We start from the raw sequence: 21801 nt of genomic DNA, 5'->3' as shown, positions 1-21801 counted from the left end.
ACCAGTTAGAATGGCGATCATTAAAAAGTCAGGAAACATCAGGTGCTGGAGAGGATGTGGAGAAATAGGAACACTTTTACACTGTTGGTGGGACTGTAAACTAGTTCAACCATTGTGGAAGTCAGTGTGGTGATTCCTCAGGGATCTAGAACTAGCAATACCATTTGACCCAGCCATCCCATTACTGGGTATATACCCAAAGGATTATAAAATCATGCTGCTATAAAGACACATGCACACGTATGTTTATTGTGGCACTATTCACAATAGCAAAGATTTGGAACCAAGCCAAATGTCCAACAATGCTAGACTGGATTAAGAAAATGTGGCACATATACACCATGGAATACGATGCAGCCATAAAAATTGATGAGTTCATGTCCTTTGTAGGGACATGGATGAAGCTGGAAACCATCATTCTCAGCAAACTATCGCAAGGACAAAAAACCAAACACCGCATGTTCTCACTCACAGGTGGGAATTGAACAATGAGAACACATGGACACAGGAAGGGGAACATCACACTCCAGGGCCTGTTGTGGGGTGGGGGGAGCAGGGAGGGATAGCATTAGGAGATAATACCCAATGTAAATGACGAGTTAATGGGTGTAGCACACCAACATGGCACATGTATACATATGTAACAAACCCGCACGTTGTGCACATGTACCCTAAAACTTAAAGTATAATAAAAAAAAGTCATGTGTACACTAAAAAAAAAAAAAAAAGAGACTAGCACCCTTCCCTCTTGCCTGATCCCTTTCTTGCCATGTGACATGCATGTTCCCCTTTCAGCTTCTGCCATGAGTAAAAGCTGCCAAGGCCTCACTAGAAGGCTTGCAGATGCTGGTGTCTTGCTTGTACAGCCTGCAGAATCATGAACCAAATAAATCTCTTTTCTTTACCCCGGATCAGGTATTCCTTTATAGAAATGCAAAATGGACTAATAAAATCCTAGTAAAGGTAATTCCTGGAAAAAAAAAAAGCCCTTCAGAACGGAAACTGTGCAGTGCATGGTTCAAGGAACTGCAACAGTCCAGTGTGGCTAAAGCAGAACTAGTGAAAGGAAGAGAATGGTGAGGTCAGAGAGCTGGTGAGACACCAGGTCATGCAGCGACATCGGGAATTCACATTTTGAACAGAAGTAGCACGATGTGATTTAAGTCTTTAAAATCTCCTGGCGTTTATGAGGCAAGGGTGGAAATGGGAAGAATTACAAGTGTATTGTAGTAATCAAGATTATAGAAGTGGTGGTATTGATAGAAGTAGTTAGGAGTTGTTAAATTCTGAATACATTTTAAAAGTAAAACCAAATAGATTTTATGATGGATTAGGTAAAGAATGGTAAAGAAAGAAACCACAGATGATTTCTAGGTTTGACATCAGCAACTGCCTAAATGGTAAAGATGGTTACTGAGATAGGGAAGGATAGTTTTAGTAATCATAAGTGTGTTAGGATATATCAAATTGGTGATAACTATTATAATGCCAGGGAGAGATATTGAGGAGAATGTTAGATTTGTGACTCTGGCATTAAGGGGAACAACTGACATAAAAGTTGGGCCATTGCCAACAATGACATTTAAGGCCATGGGACTAAATGATATCACCCCAAAGAATGCATGTTATTAGGAAAGGGGTTTGAGGTCATCTCTGGTGACTTCTACATTTAAAGATTATAAACATAAGAATGAGGAGCAAGTTTTGGAAGTTGAGGATAAGAGATGAAGGTGAAGAAGAGCTGTTTATGAGAGTCAAAGGGTAAACTGACTAGGACACTACATTAGGACTATGTAGCATTACACGTCCAGTTGATTTTTGTGGTAATGTTTAAAATTAGACTATCAGTATAGTTCTTATTAGGTACAGGCACAAAACACGTGGCAAGCTAAACTTAACCAAGGTTTTGTTTTTCTAGAAAAGCACAAAGGAAGAAGAGAATTTAAGGGCATATGCAGGTATTTGATTCTGATTATGCTACATGGAGTGTAAGCTGGGTAAGTAGTGAAGTGAGGACATTAGGTATGTGTGAAGGTTAGTGGGTTGGCAGACCCAGTAAGGCTAAAATAATTTTGAAGGAGTGAACTGAAAAGGTAGGAGGAAGTGACCAGAGACTTGATTGCTTGAAATCAATGCTACGGAACATATGCCATTGTTGATAATGACAAGATGACGGTGCGTGGCCACAAGATTTGAGAGCTGCACTAGGGTGAAACATATTACTGGAGGTGAAGCAACTGAGAGGCCAGGCTACTCTAAGTTTCATCTACACAGATACTGAGATTGCCAAAAATAAAAAAGATGGTATAGATCAGGAAATATATATGATAGGCCAGAAACTAAACTTCTCAAGAAATGAAGAGGAATAATCTATAAATTGTATAAACAGGCTATTCATCTCTAGGATCTATAATATCCACAGGATTTAAGAAATGTTTTATGTAAGTCCTCAGATATGTCTTCAAAATATTATCACTATTTGCCAACTAAGCCAATAGTGTTATTTCTTACTTTTGGAAGCATTTGTTTTCTAAACTTTTTATTTTTTGCTTTATATGTGTTAGCTTGTATTTATTTCTTTATATCTCTGTGCAAATGTAAACTCTGTCCAAATGTAAACTCTTCAAAATAAAGAAAATAGTTTCTACATTTTTAGTATTAATAATGCTGATAAACAATTGACTTTCAAAAGACATTTGCTACATTAATCAAGACCTGGGTCTTTTATTGATGAAAGACTTTTTTTACTGATTTAATTTTCTCACTCATTATTTGTCTGTCTAGAGTTTCTATTTATTCATAATTTAATCTCGATAGGGTGCATGTGTCTAGGAATTTATCCATTTTTTATGTTCTCAAATTTGTTGGCCTATACTTGTTTATAATACACTTTTATGAATTTTTTTGTGTTTCTGTGATACTAGTTGTAATGTCTCCCTTTTCATCTCTGATTTTATTTCCATATTTTCTCTTTTCTTTAGCTAATGATTTTTGTTTAGTTTTTCAAATAACCAATTCTTACTTTCACTGATATTTTGAATGCTTTTAGTCTGTATTTTGTTTATTTCTAGCATTAGCTTCATTGTTTTTCTCTTCTACCAATTTAGGCTGAGCTTGTTCACTGCTGAATTCTACCAAACATTTAAGTAACAACTAATATCAATCATCCTCAAACTAATCCAGAATATAGAAAAAGAGAAAAAAAACTTTCAAATTCATTTCACATACCAGCATTACCCTGATTTCAAAACCAAACAAGAACACAACAACAAAAACTACAGGTTTCTTGAACATAGATGGAAAAATTCTCAACAATATACAAGCAAACCAAATTCAACAGCATGTTAAAAACATCATCTATTGTGATCAAGTGGGATTAATCCCAGAGATGCAAGGAGAGTTCGCCATAGGCAAATTAATATATTTGATACACCACATTAACAAAACAAACAAGACCATATGATCGTGTTAATAGACACAGAAAAAGCATTTGATAAGATTTAACAAGTCTTCATGATAAAAAAAAAACTCTCAACAAATTAGACATAGACTGTATGTACCTCAGTACAATAAAGCCCATATATTACAAACCCAAAGCTAACACACAAACTAGTGAATTGGGAAAAACTAAAAGCTTTTTATCTAAGATTAGGAATAGGACATAGATGGCCACTTTTACCACTTCCACATAGTACTGGAAGACCTAGCCAGACCAATTAGGCAAAAGAGAAAAATGAAAGGCATCAAATTGGAAAGGAGGAAGCCAAATTTTATCTATTTGCAGATGGCATTATCTTATATACAGAAAACTCTAAAGACTACACAAAAATCTGTTAAAAGTAATAAATAAATAAAGTCATAGTATAAAAATTCAACATACAAAAATCAGTAGTGTATCTACATGCTAACAGCAAGCTATCTCAAAAAGAAATCAAGAAAACAATTCAACTTAAAATATATATAAAAATAAAATACCTAGAAATAACCTTAACAAATAAAAACTATAAGAGAGTAATAAAGAAAACAGAGACACGAGAAAATGGAAAGATACCCCATGTTAACAGATTGAAAGAATTAATTTCTCAAATGGCCATACTACCCAATACAATCTACAGATTTAATGCAATACCAATGAAAATACAAATGACATTCTTCACAGGAATACAAAAACAAATCCTAAAATTCATATGGAACCACAAAATATCTCGAATAGCCAAAGGAATCCTGAGCAAAAAAAAATGAAGTTGGAGCCATCATGCTACCTAACTTCAAAGTATATTACAACACTATAGTAACCAACAAAGCATGATATTGGTATTAAAACAGGCACAAGGAATAATGGAACAGAACACAGAGCCCAGAAATAAATTCACACATCTATAGTCAAGTGATTTTCAATAAAAGTTTCAACAACACACACTGGGAAAAATTTCTTCAATAAATGGTATTGGGAAAATTGGATATCCAGCTGCAGGAGAGTAAGACTAGAATCCTGCCTCTCACCATATACAAAAATCAACTCAAAATAGATTAAAAACATGCATATAACACTCAAAAGTATTAAAATACTAGAAGAGAACATAGTGGAAATGCTCTGTGACATTGGGAGGGGCAAGGAGTGTTTAAATAAGACCTCAAAAGCACAGGCAACAAAAACAAAAAGAAACAAAATGAACTACATCAAACTGAAAAGCCTTTTTATAGCAAAGGAAACAATTAACAAAATGAAAAGATAATGTTCAAATTGTGAGAAAATATTTCCAAGCTATACAACTGACAAGGGGTTAATATCTAGAATATATAAAGAATTTAAACAACTCACCATAAACCAAATAACCTGATTAAAAATGGTCAAAATGCTTTAATAGTCATGTCACAATAATGGACATATAAATGGCCAACTGGTATACAAAAATGCTTAATATCACTAATTATCAAGGAAACACTAATCAAAACCACGTTGAGATACTACCTCATGCCAGCTGGAATAACTGTTAACAAAAAAAAGAAAAAAAGAAAAATCTTGGTGAGTTTGTTGGGAAAAGTGAACACACTGTTGGCATGATTATAAATTAGTACAGCTACTATGGAAAACAGCACGTAGATTCCTCAAAAAAAATACAAATAGTACTACCATATGAATACCTATGTGACTGATAGACACCACAGGATCTTTCAATCCCACTACTGGGTATACATGCAAAGAAAATAACATCAGTATGTCAAAAATATATCTGCACTTCATTCATTATTGCTGCACTAGTTAGAGCAGACAAGACATGGAATAAACTCAAGTGTCCAACAATGAATGAATAAATAAAAAATGTAGTATACATACACAATTAAATACTATTTAGCCATAAAAAGATTAATATCCTGACACTTATGAAACAAGGATCGACCTAGAGGACGTTATGTTAAATAAAATGTTAGACACTGAAAGACAAATACCACATGATCTCACTAATATGTGGAATTAAGAAACAAAAGAGTTGATATAGAAGCGGGGAGTGGAACAGCAGTTACTAGAGACTGGGAAGCAGTGGGGAAAGGGAGGGTGGAGAGAGGGTGGTTAAAAGGTACAATGTGACAATTAGATTGGAGGAATGAATTCTGATATTTTATTGCACAGTAGAGTGACTGTGGTTAACTGTAAAGTACTGTATATTAGCAGATAGCTGGAAGAGAAGCTTTTGAATGTTCAGCACAAAGAAATAAATACATAATGTGATGCATATAAATATGATGATTTGATCATTATATAACATATATATGTATTTAAACATCAAATTGTACTTCATAACTATATACAATTATAATGTGTAAATTTTAAAAAATAAAAATAAATAAATATTTGTCGTTTGATGATGAAAAACTATTATATAGATTAGGATAAATTCTGCTTAATTATTAAATCCCCCTATTCTCCTAATAGTATTACATGGCACCACTAAAAATACTAACGACAGTAGCAGAATTTTATTTAGTATTTATCAACATTCCTGTAGGTAAAAACATGCTAATTAAAATTGTGGTGTAATTCTATACAATCTTCAATTTTACAGTGGGTTTCAGACCCTTAATTTACCTTTTCTGTATTCTTTAAGAATTTTGATGTTATGCTTGCCTCCCAAGTTCTTACACACTTATTTTCTTGAAATAACTGATATGTCATATCTTTAACAAAAATTCAGTTAAAACGCATGCAAATGCTGAGATTCATGTATTATCCTTCACTGTTTGTTACACAGAGGTAGTCTCAATTAAATTATTACTGGTGCTACTGTTTGTCTTCTGGAGTTCGCCTTCTGCCCCATCATTCCCTGCTCTGTTGCTCCTCTAGCCTCTTGAACCCCATCTTACAGACACTGTCTTGACTACTAACTCCCAATTTTAAAATATGCCCATTCCTTACGATTTAAAAGACAATTTTAATAATAAAATGTGAGGTTTTCTTCACGTGTGTAAGAATTTTAAGTGTCAGGGCACCTTACATATTCTTATGATTCTAAAAGGATATCTGCCCAGAAATCTAGAAGCAAGCTAAAGACTATGCCAAATGAGGTAACAACAGACAGGATTCAAGTTATTAGACCTCTAGAACCCGCTTTCATTTTTATATACACACATGTATGTATACAGACAAACATACAAAGATACACTATATATACAGACACAAGTTGTTTAACAACAGGGATACCTTCTGAAAAACGCATCGATAGGCAATTTTCTTGTGCAAACATCATAGAATGTATTTACACAAGCCTACGTGATATAACCTACTACACACCTAGGCTATACACTACAGCCTATTGCTCCTCAGCTACAAACCTGTACAACATGTTACTGTACTTTTAATACTGTAGACAATTGTAACACAACAGGATTTGTCTCGCTAAACATATCTAAACATTAAAAAGTACAGGAAAATACAGTATAAAATATAAAAAACGATATACCAATATTGGACGTTTACTATGAATGGAGTTTGCAGGATTAAAAGTTGCTCTGGTTGGGTGAGTGAGTAAGTGTTGTGTAAATGTGGCAGCCTACAACATTAATGTACACTACTGTGGACTTTATAAGCAGTGAAATTTATTTTAAAATGTATCTTTAATAATAAATTAGAATTAGCTTACTGTAACTTAGCTTATTTAGTTACAGTAAGCTAATTTATTATTGAAGAAAGATAATTTTTATCTTTATTTTTAACTTTTTATGTAATAATCTTTTTAATTTTTTGACTCAAACATATTGCACAGCTGCACAAAAATATTTTGTCTTTCTGTCCATATTTTATAAACATTTTTCTATCTTAAATAATTTTTAATTTGATTTATTAATTTTGCTTTTTAGACTTTTTTGTTAAAAACTAAGACATGAAAACATACATTAGCCTAGATCTAAACTGAGTCAAGATTTTTAAGATGTCACTAAACAATAGGAATTGTTCAGGTTTCATGGGACTGCCGTGGTATACTCAGTCTGTAGTTGACTAAAATGTTGTTATGGAGCACACTGCTCTACAAGGATAACATAAAGCAAAAGCCTACAATTCTCCCATAAAATCCAAAGCATATGGACAGCTACGAAAGCATATGTGTTTTCAATATTTAGGATACTTTTAGAGTAGGTAGCCAGGCAGTCATGAGAAGGCCAGGAGAGGATCCCTCCCCAGAGGAATGTCTGACGACCATCAGGTGATGGTCAGTCGGTCGTTAAACTCTCTCTAAAATAAATCACAGCTTGTGCCAGGGTAAGGCAGTCTTCCATTAGATAGGAAACAACTGAAGCTTGTTATCAGGAGATTCTTGAGAAGATCTCAGGGCTTGGGTGAGCAGGCTCAAGCATGCACACTAAGAGGCAAAATGGTAGTTTAACCAGCATATGACTTTCCTCTAGGAACAGTCCACTGGTAAGGGAAAAGCATTTCAGGTGAGCATGCGCATAACTTCAGTAAACACCCTGCACATGTGGCCCCTCACGCTGGCAGGGCACCATGCATGTGGGCAACCTGCTTTAAGGAAAGAATCTGGGGAGAAGAAATGCAAACTCCGGAACCATGCCAATGTATAAAACCCCAAGTCAAGAGTTGGACAGGACACTTGGATCTCTCAAGTAACTCACTCATCTGGCCCTCTTCCAAGGGTACTTTACTTTCTTTTGTTCTGGTTCTAAAACTTTTACATAAACTCACTCCTGCCCTAAAACTTGCCTTAGTCTCTCTCTCTGCCTTATATCTACGTTTGCCTCTTGGCCAAATCATTTCCTCCAAGGAGTCAAGAACCAAGGTGCTGTAGACCTGTATGGATTCGCTGCTGGTAACATACTTCGGTGCTGTGACTTGGATACATTCCCTAGTGGTAAGAAACGTCTATTCCTTGCTTTTTGTTATGGTTGGCTCTGTGTCCCCACCCTAATCTCATCTTGTAGCTCCCATAATTCCCATGTGTTGTAGGAGGGACTCAGTAGGAGATGATTGAATCATGGGGGCAGGTCTTTCCCATGCTGTTCTTGTGATAGTGAATGGGTCTCACGAGATCTGATGGTTTTAAAAACATGAGTTTCTTGGCTGGGTGCGGTGGCTCACGCCTGTAATCCCAGCACTTTGGGAGGCCGAGGCGGGTGGATCACGAGGTCAGGAGATCGAGACCATCCTGGCTAACACGGTGAAACCTTGTCTCTACTAAAAATACAAAAAAAAAAAAAAAAAATTAGTGTGGTGGCGGGTGCCTGTAGTCCCAGCTACTCAGGATGCTGAGGCAGGAGAAGGGCGTTAACATGGGAGGTGGAGCTTGCAGTGAGCCAAAATGGCACCACTGCACTCCAGCCTGGGTGACAGAGCAAGACTCCGTCTCAAAAACAAAAAACAAAAAAACAAAAACATGAGTTTCTCTGCACGAGCTCTCTTTTTGCCTGCTGCCATTCACATAAGGTGTGACTTGCTCCTCCTTGCCTTCCACCATGATTGTGAGGCCTCCCCAACCATGTGGAACGGTAAGACCAATAAACCTCTTTCTTTTGTAAATTGCCCAGTCTCAGGTATTTCTTTATCAGCAGCATCAAAATGGACTAATACACCTTCTTTGGCTAGAGGTGTGGTTTCCTTCTCCCCTTTCACTCTCCTTACTAACCAGCCCCCAGAATGATTCCTTCTGGCCACAGTGTCTCTGCTCACCCTGGTGGGTGGCTTATGGGGGTGGAAAGGACTTTGTAGTCCACACCGAGAAGACCTGAGACACTAATGGCCCTCCTGGAAAGGAGGCTGACAATAGTGGTAGGGCTAAATCCTAAAACTGTGTAATGTCTAGGGTTTTCGCTGTTTTTTTTCAATTAAAACCAAATATCTCCCAAAAACCTGCTCTACCTATCCTCCTGCTTTTTCTGTGTGTATTCTGAAATGGTATTGCACACCCACCACATTGTCCATCTTGGGAGCAAGTCTGCCTTTTCTCTGCTTTCACTTTGCATGCTATGTGACTTCCTTCTTTCCCTTAAACACACATTTCTTGTGTGTTATTCATGTGCCTGCAGCTCATGCTGTGTTTGCCTAGTAGCCTAGACATAGGCTTCCTTGCAGATGTCCTCTGAGATTTATTCTTGTCCTATATCCTATACATGTACGATGTCCTATACATCCTAGCAGCTTGGATGACCTCCAACCCTTTGCCTGTCTGTTGGCTCATTGCCATTACAAATACTAATTGGCTCTGCCAGCTCCTTGTGACTTACCATATGCTTTTCATACCTGTTACAATCCAGTGCCAAGTTTTTTGGTGGCTTGTGAAGTTATTTGCCCACCTGCAAAAGACCTCACTCTATGGCCCTTTAAGGTGTCCACCTACTTGCTTTTTTTTGAGTTTACTACCCTTTGTGAAGAGGGAAAATTCTTCCTTTGCCATTTGCAAGCCCTATCCCAGGTCTCAAGTCCTCCAGATGTTTCTACTTTATGTCAAGGGGGAAAATAAACACTGCCCTCTCAAAATCAGGGGATGCTGTTTTTGCAGGCTTCTGAAGCCTTTCCATGAGTATCCATCTCACTTCCTCCCACTTCCTTCTGTAGCAAATGGATTGTCCTGTGTGTTTAAGCATCTGTTCTGCATGTTACCCAAGGAGGATGAGGAACCCGAAACACAATTTTTCCTCCATTCCTCTAATCATCTCCATGTCCTTCTTAATATGCATCAGGACCTTCAAGGCTATAGTCAAAAGGAAGGAAGTCAAGCACTCTTGCAACAGTAGGCTGAAAAATAGGCTTTTGGTCTACTCAAAAAATATAAGAGTGGGAATCTGATAAAATAGATAATAATTTTGTTGCTAGAATACTCCAAACTAGAGTCACTATGAGGTCATGGAGACAAGGATATAGGCCAGCCCAAGGTCACAGGCACAGGAGACTAAAGTACCCACAGGTCAGAGATGAAGGTTGGTTCATCTCTTCTTCAACAAGAAGGTTGGTTCTAATGGATTACCATTAGAACAGAGATGAAGACAAGGTTAAGTGTACTCCAGTAAGATTGGTTCCTTCTAGAACCCCAAGGATAAATGGAGGCCTCTCGTTCATTCAGGTATCTCCTCTGTTCTCAGGTGGGTAATTTTTCCTTCATAAGATGAGATAAGATCAAGATTAAGGGTCCCTGGTGAGACCAGTTCATTCCAGAACCCCCAAGATGAATGAAGGATGCCCTGTTCAGGAAAGAATAATAGGGAAATAAAAGAGGATCCCTTATTTTTCCTTTATCACCTCTGTTCTCTCTTCAGAAATGGGTAACTGGGTCTCCATACTGCAGGACCTGCCCCTCTAATGTATTCTCATGAACTGGGAGAAAATTGAAGTCAGCCTGAGAGCCCAGTGCCCTTAGGCAGGAAGTCCTCAAATTAGCCTCCTCAGTTGTTTATAACTGAGAAGAGCACAAGGAGGACAGGGCTAAGGAGAAGGAGAAATGGAGGCACAAGAGACAAGCTCAACAACTGGCAACTTTACAAGCCCACCAGGCCCCTTCATGTTGCTCTCAGAATACCCTCTGAGGTAACTGCCATGGGTCCTGGAAGCCAGGCAACTGGAAGGCAAGCTGCCCCAATGGGATAAATGAGAAAAAGTCCCTCATAGCTTGCTCCTTCTTCCACAAGCTCAGCTGCTGGAAATGGGACTGCCCTGACTGCTAAAGGAGCCCTGGAAAAGAATCCCCACCCCTGATGGCCTTGAGCTGAAGGGGCCCTTTCCTCTGGCTGGCTTCCAAATCAGACATCATCACCAAGAAGACAAAGCCAAGGGCAACTCTGGAGGCAGGGAATAAAATTATACATTTTCCTTTGGGTTCAAGAGTTGCCTACTATGTGTTAATCTCCTTTTCTGAGCAACTCTTTTCCAACTCTTGTCAGGTAATGGGGGTAAATGGCAGACCCTCTAGCCAAAAGAAAAGATTCATACCCCTTTATATTACTTAAGGGACCAATTACCATTCTCCCACCAGTTCCTGGTAATGCTTAAATAACCCATACACCTTTGAGGCAAATACATATTTTCCAAGATGGGTGCCTGCTTAATATTTTCCCAATCTCTGAATTCATCTTTTCATTTAATAGACCTATTTCTTCTAGAAAAGCTACCTAAATCCTTAGCCAATAACTTTAACTTGGACAGCCCCACCTGAGGAATTTATAAAATAGCCCACACTTATTCGGAAAAGCCTTAGCAAGAAATCTGAGCAATCTATTGAGGAGGGGTAACTTCTAGAGTATGTAGATAATCTCTTTATCTGCTCTCTATTCAAAGGACTCACACAGTAATATGTGGTACAAACCATAACTTCCTAACAGAAGGGAAAAGACTTTTACCTAATTCAAATGTTATAAAACAAAAGAGAAATTTTTGGTAAGGAATGTTAAAAAGAAAAGAGATTTTATAGAGAAAATGATCTTGTATGGTAAATTCTTGTACTAAAATAAAATAACTGGTTGTTTAAAAAAAGAGATGTTTAGGACAAGTCAAAAGTCCCAGCATGTCATAGATGGACTAAGTAAGTATAAAAAATTTGTGAAAGGGAATTTATGAAAGAAATGTACAATTTTAAAAGTTATTAGGTTTTCTAAATGCTTTAAGGTCATAAATTACTACCATGACTCTTAATAACTGTATAACTTGCCTAATTTAAAGGCATTAAATTTTAGGTAAGGCCTGGGGACATACAGAGTTAGCCAGGCCCCCTAGCTATGCTGAAAATAAAGTCAGACTTTTGTTGCATTTTGACATATTTACTTGTCTTAAAACCAAGCAAACTTTCTATATTTGTGGACAATCAGTTTAATAATACTTCCCAACTAACTGGACTAGAACTTGTATCATAGGCTTTGTATTCCTAGACAACTTCATAGCTCCTGGCAATTTTTCTCTTCAAGTACCAATATACAGGCATTACATCTTGCCCAGGGTGAGGAGGGCTATCCAATTAGTTCTCCTTCTCACCAGATTCAGAATTATAGCTGGTATGGGAAACCAGAATTACTGGAATCACAAAAGCCTCATTGACCTATAGCCAACTCTCAAAGGAAATAGCCAACAACATTGGTGCCATGGCTAAAAACTCAACAACAAATTGAGTGCAAAACAAATTGACTCTTTAGCAGCCTTAGTCCTCCACAGTCACTGAGGACTAGACATATTAATGGCAGCACAGGGAGAAATTTGTTTACTCTATGATGAAAAAGTATTGCTTTTGGGTAAATCAGCTGGGAAAAGTAGAAGACAATATCAGACAACTCCTAAATCAAGCCTCCAGTTTATGGGAACAAGCCTCCCAGTGTTGATTAAACCTGGGTTCTTTACGTCATAGACCCCCTTTTTAGTATCCTATTTTGTTCCTTTTTGGTCCATGTCTTCTAAATCTAATAACCTGATGTGTCTATTTTTACCTTCAGGCCACCATGCTCCAGATGATTCTCAGTGAGGAATATTGTCTTCTCAATATTCAAGAGTCACCCTCCTACAGATAATCTTTAGACTGCTCATCAGTGGTAGATGACAGAGGCAAACCCCTGCCCCTGTCTCCCTTGAACCTGGATGGATATTGCTTTCACCAACCCATAAAGGCATGCTGCCCTGACAGCTAGCAAGAGCCCAAGACACATAGAACAACCACTACCACCCATCTGTCTGTATGAAGCAGTTACAGAAGTCTGACTTTTGTCCATAATTCCAAAAAATTGGGTGTTAGACTCTTGAGGGGTGAAATGTTATAGCAGGTAGCTGGGCAGACATGAGCAGAGCAGGAGAACCCCCAAGGAATGTCACACAATGATCAGATGATGGTCAGGCAGTTATTAAACTGTCTCTCTAAAATAATAATTGATCACAGCAGCATCGGGGAAAGGCAGTCTCCCAATAGATATAAAATACCTGCAGCTAGTGATCAGCAGCTTCCTGATAAGATGTCAGCAGTTGGGTGAGCAGGCCTAGGCATGTGCACTAAGAAGCAAAAAAGGCAAAGTTTAACTGGCATATGACCTTCCTCTAGGAACACTTGACTGGTAAGGGAAAAACACCTCAAGTGAGCATGTGCACGCATTCAGTAAACACACTGTGCATGCAGTCCTTTTGTGTGCTGGCAGGACACCATGTGTGTGGACAGCCTGTTCCATGGAAAGAATCAGGGGAGAAGAAATGCACACCCTAGAACCATGACAATGTATAAAATCCCAAGTCAAAAGTCAGGCAGGGCATTTGGATCTCTCAAGTAACCCACTTGGCCCTCTTCCAGTTGTACTTTGCTTCATTTCATTCCTGCTTTAAAACTTTTTAATAAACTTTCATGCCTGCTCTAAAGCTTGCCTCGGTCTATCCCTCTGCTTTAAATCCACTTCTGCCCCTTGGCTGAATTCTTTCCTCTGAGAAGGCAAGAATTGAACTGTTGCAGACCCATAGAGATTTGCCACTGGTAACAATAATGTTAAGTGTTTTTGTTATTTAATAATAACAAGTGATGAGATCATAAAAATGTAAGTCAATTTCATCTAAAACTCTAAAATTTATTTGATTTGGGGCTTTTGACCCCAGAAATGTGAGAAAATCAATTTATGTTGTTGAAGTCACCAAGTCTGTGATATTTTGTTATGTCAGCCCTAGTTATGTAAAAAATTCAGTGTGGTGAGGCCAGGAATAATTTTTTCCCTTATATATGCTTGCCAACAGAAACAGTCATTTTTAATAAATGACAAAATCACAAGAGGGGTCAAAAAACTACCATTCAATACTGCTTTAATTATTTTGTGAAAATAATGAAATTTGAAAGGAAGTTTTGTGGTGTAGTTACTAAGAAGTTAAGCTTTGGACTCTGATACTTAATTTCAGTGTAAACACTTAATTAAGGGTCTTTAATTTAGTTATCTTTCCTAATGTTTAACTCCTTCCATCTGTAAAATAGTGCCAAGCTCAAAGGGGATTATTTTTTAGTTTTATTTTTAATTGACAAATAATGATTGAATATATTTATGGGAAACAATATAATGTTTTTATTCATGCATACATTGTGCAGCAGTCAAATAAGGCTTATCAATGTATCTGTCACCTCAAATACTGTTTCTTTGTCATAAGAATGTTTAAATGCCCCTTTTAAATTGTTTTGAAGTATACAATACATTATTATTAACTATAGTCATGTGGATTCGATCACCAAAACCTATTCCTCCTTTCTAACTGAATCATTATACCATTTAACCAACATCTCTCCTTTCCCTATCTGCCTCCTCACAACCCCCTGCTACAGCCTTAGAAAACCACATTCTACTCTACTTCTAATGAGCTAAACATTTTAGATTCCACTACCTTTGCTAGCCAGGCATCCTTTTCTGTCCCTCCAATAACCTGTTTTCCCATAATCTAAGCCCCCATTATTTCTGTATCCTCAAGATTGTATTTAAACTTCTGAACCTCATTGAAAACATATTAAATACAACAAACTTGATAGTAAGGTAATCACTCTATGGTTCTCCCTAGTTTGCATGTTAATTTGTATGACTTTTCTCCCACTAATCTGCCCTTTGTTAGTTGATGTATCCGTGAACTTTCAGAGGGCAAAGGGAAAGCTTTCCTTTGTCATCATCATCACCACCATTTAGGGCTAACATGATCAATGAAGGCAAGAGAAAAAAATTCAGGGTAGCCTTTTTAGGATACAGAAAGAGTAGAAGTGAGCTTAGTCTTGACGAATAGGTGTGGCCTAGATGAGGAGAAAACAGTGAGAAAGGCATTTGAAAAATGGAGAGAAGGATGAATAAAACTTTAAAGTGTTGTAAATGGTTTTATTTTTCCTAGCTAGGTTATCTTTGTTGTTAGAAAAAACTTTAGTCAAAAGTAGATGGAACAGAGTTTAAACACCAAGAAAATTATAGGCTATTTACCAAACTTGATATGGTCAAGTGAAAATAATTCTCTCTTTGCATAAATTATATCACTGAGAAAATGCTGGCAGCGGGGGAGATCTTATTCAGCCAACACCTTCTTGCCTTTAGCATTCACGCTTCCTTAATTTTTGATGGGCTTATGGCAGCTTAAATGATAATAGCCCTTCCCCAAATTTCAACTACCTTTGTAAAGCTCATGGGAGACCACCAGGCTAGGAGGAGGAGAGAAGCCTGAATTCTGCTAAGGTGTAGTCATAAACAATTGCCCATCATTATTCTGAAGATCACAAGATATGCAGCTTCCTCAATCACTCCTGGATATAACTTCACTAATGTAGAACCTAACAATGGCCTTTCGAGATACCTTTCCAAGTTTTCTGAATGTCTGACACAAATGGCTCCACCTCGACCCACCAACCTCTCCTGTGGCCCCACTCAAAAGTGACTGAGCATAAAAGGAAAGCTTCAACTCCCTATGATTTCATCTCCAACCCAACCAATCTGCAGCAAGCTCCCATTGATTAGCCATCCTCACCCCTTCCCCAAACTGCTTTTGAAAAACCCTTAAATACAAGCCTTCAATGAGATTGATTTGAGTAATAACTTCATCTCCCATGTGGCGTGACCAGTCTCACATCAATTAAACCCTTTCTTTACTGCAATGCCATGAATTGATGTTTGTGCAGCAGTCAGGAAGAACCCATCAGGCAGTTACAAAAACAAGAAAAGAAAAACTGGGGTCAGGAACCGTGTCAATAGGAAGGACTTGCTCAGAATCAGTTAGTCTGAGGGTCTATTTGAGATTACGGCTGACAGTGACTTGATAACGAAGCAAAAAGAGTAAAAGTAATTAGTATTTGGCTGTAGTGAGGACTTTTTTGAAGGTCTTCACTGAGTAAAAAGGGGCAATTATGAGCTAGGTCCCTTGCAGCAGCAAAGTGCAGAGCATGTGTAACACTATCATTTGATCAGCTTCACTGGGGTATACTGATGATATGTGATGCAAATGTGAAAGCAAAAAGTAACAATCGAGTACTAGATTTAATGAAATATAACAAGGGCTAGAAAACGAATGATATGGGATTGTGATATAAGCAATATCTGGGTCAGGAGACGTCAGTGATCATTTTTGTTTGTTTAATTTGAATCAATTATTTCACTGCAGGAAACCTGATGGTTTTTTTTTTTTTTTACACCACACTGGGCCAAAAGTGTCTGATAAAAGGTTAATCCATTCAAAATGTTGAGACATTCACATAATCTATACATAAATGACAGTCCCCTAAATGTGAAGACTTATGCATTAAGACTTGACACTGTTGAAAGACTTCTGCAACAGTTGCTAAAGCTTTGGATTTTTTTTATTAAAAATAGTGGGCAAGGTAAAGGGAGGTAGGCAGTCATCCAACCAATATTTAATATTTGCTTATTCATTGTTTTGTAAATAAAATTTTAAAATCTCAAGAATTCCCAAGCTTCTTATGTAAAATGGATAGTTATTGTAACACCCTCTTCAAGATAATAGGTGTTACTAATATTATGTATCAACCAGAACAGATGGAAGGTGAAAGCCCTCAGGCATTTACAAAGGACTGCCATCACAGATCATTCATAAGTAAATTCTTTGCTGGCCTCTTGTATACAATGACATGCCAATTGTAACTTTGGGTCTACAATCTAAGTCTAGCTCCTGCAACTAAAGTCTGTTAGATTGCACAGTGATAATGTCATTACAAGCTTACCTTCCAAAGTGCAGAACAAAGTCAAGACTCATTCCTCCACCTACCCAGAGACATCTCCATAATTGACTCTTGTGCCTTTACTCCTTTTTTCTCTTCAGATGTTCACCTTATCTTATATAAAATCTAGATTTACTGGGCACTAACCAAAGTCTCACAAGAATGTATCTATTTGCCTAACTGCTTATCTGACCTTCTTCCTACATGCCTTCCTCCAGCCCTTTAAGGAAATGGACAAATGTAAAACCTCCTCAAACCCTCTTCAGAAAAACAGTCACAGATGTGTCTGTAACATGTGTTTTTTCCAAAAGCACCATAAAACTAGCTCAATGAACACAATCGAGACATGCTTCAGTTACTCATTTCAGTTGTCAGTTTTAATGTGGCAACATTTTAAATACAACACACTTACTGGTTTTATGAAGACTGCTGAGAATATTTTGTTATGATGTTACTGTTTTTCATTTATTTCATAAGATTCAATAAATTTGTGAGTGATTTGTATTAAACATTAAGACCAACAGTCTACAATAAAGATATAATTTATTTAACAAGACCTATCTTTAAAGGTAAAGCATCTTTCATCATGTTTAAGCAGAAATAGCTTGAATTGGCTTATAGAAATTACATACACAAATCTACCCGATTATCATCACATTATGTATTAATGTATTTCTATTCAAAGTAACAATTTTAAACTATTAATAAAAATTAATAATTATGGAGTGCTGGATACTAATTTATAAAATATGGTGTGATCTTTTTTTTTTTTTTTTTTTGAGATGGAGTTTCTCTCTGTTGCCCAGGCTGGAGTGCAGTGGCGCGATCTGGGCTCACCGCAAGCTCCGCCTCCCAGGTTCATGCCATTCTCCTGCCTCAGCCTCCCAAGTAGCTGGGACTACAGGTGCCCGCTACCATGCCCAGCTAATTTTTTTTTTTTTTTTGTATTTTTAGTAGAGATGGGGTTTCACCGTGTTAGCCAGGATGGTCTCAATCTCCTGACCTTGTGATCCACCCGTCTCGGCCTCCCAAAGTCCTGGGATTACAGGTGTGAGCCACCACGCCTGGCCTGGTGTAATCATTTTTTTATTTTTTATTTTTTTTTGAGATGGAGTCTCGCTCTGTCACCTAGGCTGGAGTGCAGTGGCGCAATCTCAGCTCACTGCAAGCTCCGCCTCCCGGGTTCACACCATTCTCCTGCCTCAGCCTCTCCTAGTAGCTGGGACTACAGGCGCCCGCCACCACGCCCGGCTAATTTTTTGTATTTTTAGTAGAGACGGGGTTTCACTGTGGTCTCGATCTGCTGACCTCGTGATCCGCCCGCCTCAGCCTCCCAAAGTGCTGGGATTACAAGCGTGAGCCACCACGCCGGCCTGTAATCATTTTTAAGTAATGAAGACAAATCACTAAGTGTTGCTACATGTTGGTACAAGATTCATTTTGGATACATTCTCATAATTAAAGTATGTTTTCTGCATTTTCCAAAACATATTGAATTAGTGATGTCTATCAAATGTTTCATTTAACATAATCACAAAAGCTTTAAGAGATGGAATAGAACATACTAAAGTGTTTCAAATGTGAAGAGCTATAGTTTTTTCAGTATGTTTGTGAATCTGCCAAGAGTGTATGCCTTTTCTTCCTTGCTTGTGTCATCACAGAGGTCTATTATATATATATTTACATACATAGGCATATATACATACATTTATATAGATATAAATATATAAAGACTCATTAACACCCTCCTTTTTCATGGTTTCTGGATATAATCTTAAAGTTGTATTATGAATATTGAAGTTACTATTGATGTGTATACAGATACATCATGGTTTTGCCCACATTAGGTGAAAATATATTACCAAGCATTTTCATTTTATATCTACATCAAGCCCTAGATCTATGTGTGGATCTAAACATATAAAGAGAAATATATATTCTCATTTTTACCCTAAATGAAGATTAGATGGAGAATGTAATAAAGGCATATTTGTGGAATAAATACCAAGGCTTCAAAATCATTAAAGACAAAGAAACATATTTTTTAAAGTTTTTTTCAAGAGAATGCTGGAAACATAAGTGCTGTCACCTAATCTAAGTAAATCTTCAATTAGGCTTATATTCTAAATACTATTTGCTTTTGCTGTTGTCTTTCTTGGGTTTTGTTTGCTTGTTTGTTTGTTTGTTGTTGTGTATACAGTGTTTTTCTCTGTTGCCCAGGCTGGACTGCAGTGGCATAATTACTGCTAACTGTAACATTAAATTCCTGAACTCAAGCAATCTCCCCCCATCAACCCCCCAAGTAGCTAAGACTACAAGTGTGCACCACCGTGCCGAGGTAATTTTTAAATGATTTTGTAAAGATGGAGTCTTGCTATGTTGCCCAGACTGGTCTCAAACTTCTAGCCTCAGGTGATCACCTGTTTCTGCCTCCCAAAATGCTGGGATTATAGGTATGAGCCACTTTGTTCAACCTTCTTTCTTAGTTTTGAAATCAAATTTAATATGAAAGAGAAATAATCACAGGATAAAATGAGGAAAGCTATTGATAGTGCATTTTAATAATACAATGTTATAGAAAAATGTTGGTTCTTAAATTATTTGCTGTGTTATACTTGTGACCTCTCTCTCTTCACTGTGGGATAAAGTTAAAGATTTTCTATCCGTTTTACATGGCTAAATGAACTATCATTAAGTTAGTAATAGAGAAAAGTAAGATGTCATGCTAATATATTTATTGTAGATAATGTTCAAATGTCTTCCAAATATCTATTCTTTAAGCAAGAATAAAAAATAAATATTTGCATGCTAACCATATGAATAGTTATATTTATAAAAAAGAGTTGTTAAAATAACTAAACAAAAATGCCCACATAAGGCAGGAGTAGGGGTTGATTTGTCTGATACTGCTTCATTGGGTACCTAAGTTATGACCTATTCTCTTCAGAGTTGCTATGTATTACACGATATAATTTGAAAAGTAGTGCATCTAAAACCTATTTTTTATTAAACTGTATACTTTATAATTTACTTCAACTATGGTACAAGTTTCCATGCAAATATAACACAGTATTTTATTTTTGTCTACACTTACCAGAAAAGCAAGACTTATATACCCTCCTATATTATCAGTATAATAATAATAACTTTTGAGTGCCAGTTATGAGCCAGGCGATATGCTAAATAATTGTTTATATTTTTATCCATTTAACCTTCACAGTGTGTGAGTTAAATTTTATCCTCATTTTTCATATATACAAACTCAGGCTTAGAGAAATTTAAAAATTGTGCAATATTACATACCTAGTAAATGGAGAGCTGGGTTTCAAACCACGGTCTCTTTGATTGTAAGGGTGTGTTCTTTCTAGTATTCCAGAATGTAATTTAAGTACTTAGATTATATTGCACATTTAATGAATAGGCTATTAGAGTCTTTGTTATGTCTTCTAAACTGTTTTAATTTAGGCTGTTTAGAGATTAAGTATATATTTAATTCTATTTGGTGGGGGCACAGTCTCACTCTGTCACCCAGGATGGAGCGCTGTGGTGCAATCTTGGCTCCCTGCAACCTCTGCCTCCCAGGATCAACAGATCCTCCCACGTTAGCCTCTGGAGTAGCTGGGATTACAGGTATGCACCATCACGAACAGCTAATTTTTTAATTTTTGTATATATAAGGGCTCACTATATTGCCAAGGATTGGTCTCAGATTCCTAGGCTCAAGTGATCCTCCTGCCTTGGCTTCCTAAAGTGCTTGTATTATAGGTGTGAGCTACCAAACTCAGTCTGTATATTTATTCTAAAGAAACTCTTAGAATAGAGAAATTTGAGACAGCATAATTCCAATAAATTATATTAACTTCTGAAAGTTTCTTAAATAGCTTATACTAAGATGTAAGAATTACATGTTAGTGACGTGAAAATCACATTTTTATCTCAAAATATTTTTCTGTAAACAGACAAGTGCTTTGGAAATAACTTGGCTTAGAAGTCATTTGAGAGGTGCACTTGTTTCTTGGGCTGACCTACTATTTTTAGTACTTTAGACCTTTTATTTTTCAAACCTGTTTCAGGTAGAGAGGGCTCATGAAGCTATGGCATTTACTGTTTTCTAAAACAGAAACAAAAACAAAACTTATCTGTGCTTATTTTGAGTTTTAAATTTGCTTTATTTTTAACTGACAAATAATATCTGCATATATTTATTGGGTGCAGTGTGGTGATTCGATATATCTATACATTTTAGAATGATCAAATAATGCCTAATAGCATATCCATCACCATGAATACTTATCATTTCTTTGTGGTGAGAACATTTGAAATCCTCTCTTAGCTATTTTGAAATATAAAATACATTACCCTTAAATACAGTCAATATGTTGTGCAACAGACCACTATAACTTGTTTCTCCTATCTAACTGAAACTTTGGACGCTTTTCTATGGATATTTTTAATGAAAAAATAAAAACTTGTTCTTCACTATCAAATTTTGGTGAAGATATGTGAGAATAAACAGTTCTCATTGAAATAATATTTCCAGATTAGTGGTGAAATCTGTTGATTTAATGTATATTTTTTAGACCTCTTGTGTCAGGCTATTCTTGCATTGCTATAAAGAAATATCCGAGGTTGAGTAATTTATAAAGAAAAAAGTGTTTAATTG

The 21801-nt window shown here is 36.9% G+C and overlaps 1 protein-coding gene and 1 long non-coding RNA gene across 3 annotated transcripts in view; one reads left to right on the top strand and one right to left on the bottom strand.

Moving 5' to 3' along the window:
• Nucleotides 1-21801, bottom strand: part of KLHL4 (kelch like family member 4) — a 161815-nt gene that overhangs the window by 58873 nt on the left and 81141 nt on the right. The gene's annotated exons all lie outside the window — the stretch shown is intronic.
• On the top strand, nt 7093-20908 carry LOC115833318. Its single transcript, XR_004028768.1, has 3 exons — nt 7093-7107; nt 18093-18102; nt 20817-20908. It is a non-coding gene; the product is annotated as an uncharacterized LOC115833318 (long non-coding RNA).

Source organism: Nomascus leucogenys, chromosome X, assembly GCF_006542625.1.
Source record: "Nomascus leucogenys isolate Asia chromosome X, Asia_NLE_v1, whole genome shotgun sequence".
Lineage (NCBI taxonomy): Eukaryota > Metazoa > Chordata > Mammalia > Primates > Hylobatidae > Nomascus > Nomascus leucogenys.
This window is presented reverse-complemented; position numbering and strand designations above follow the sequence as displayed.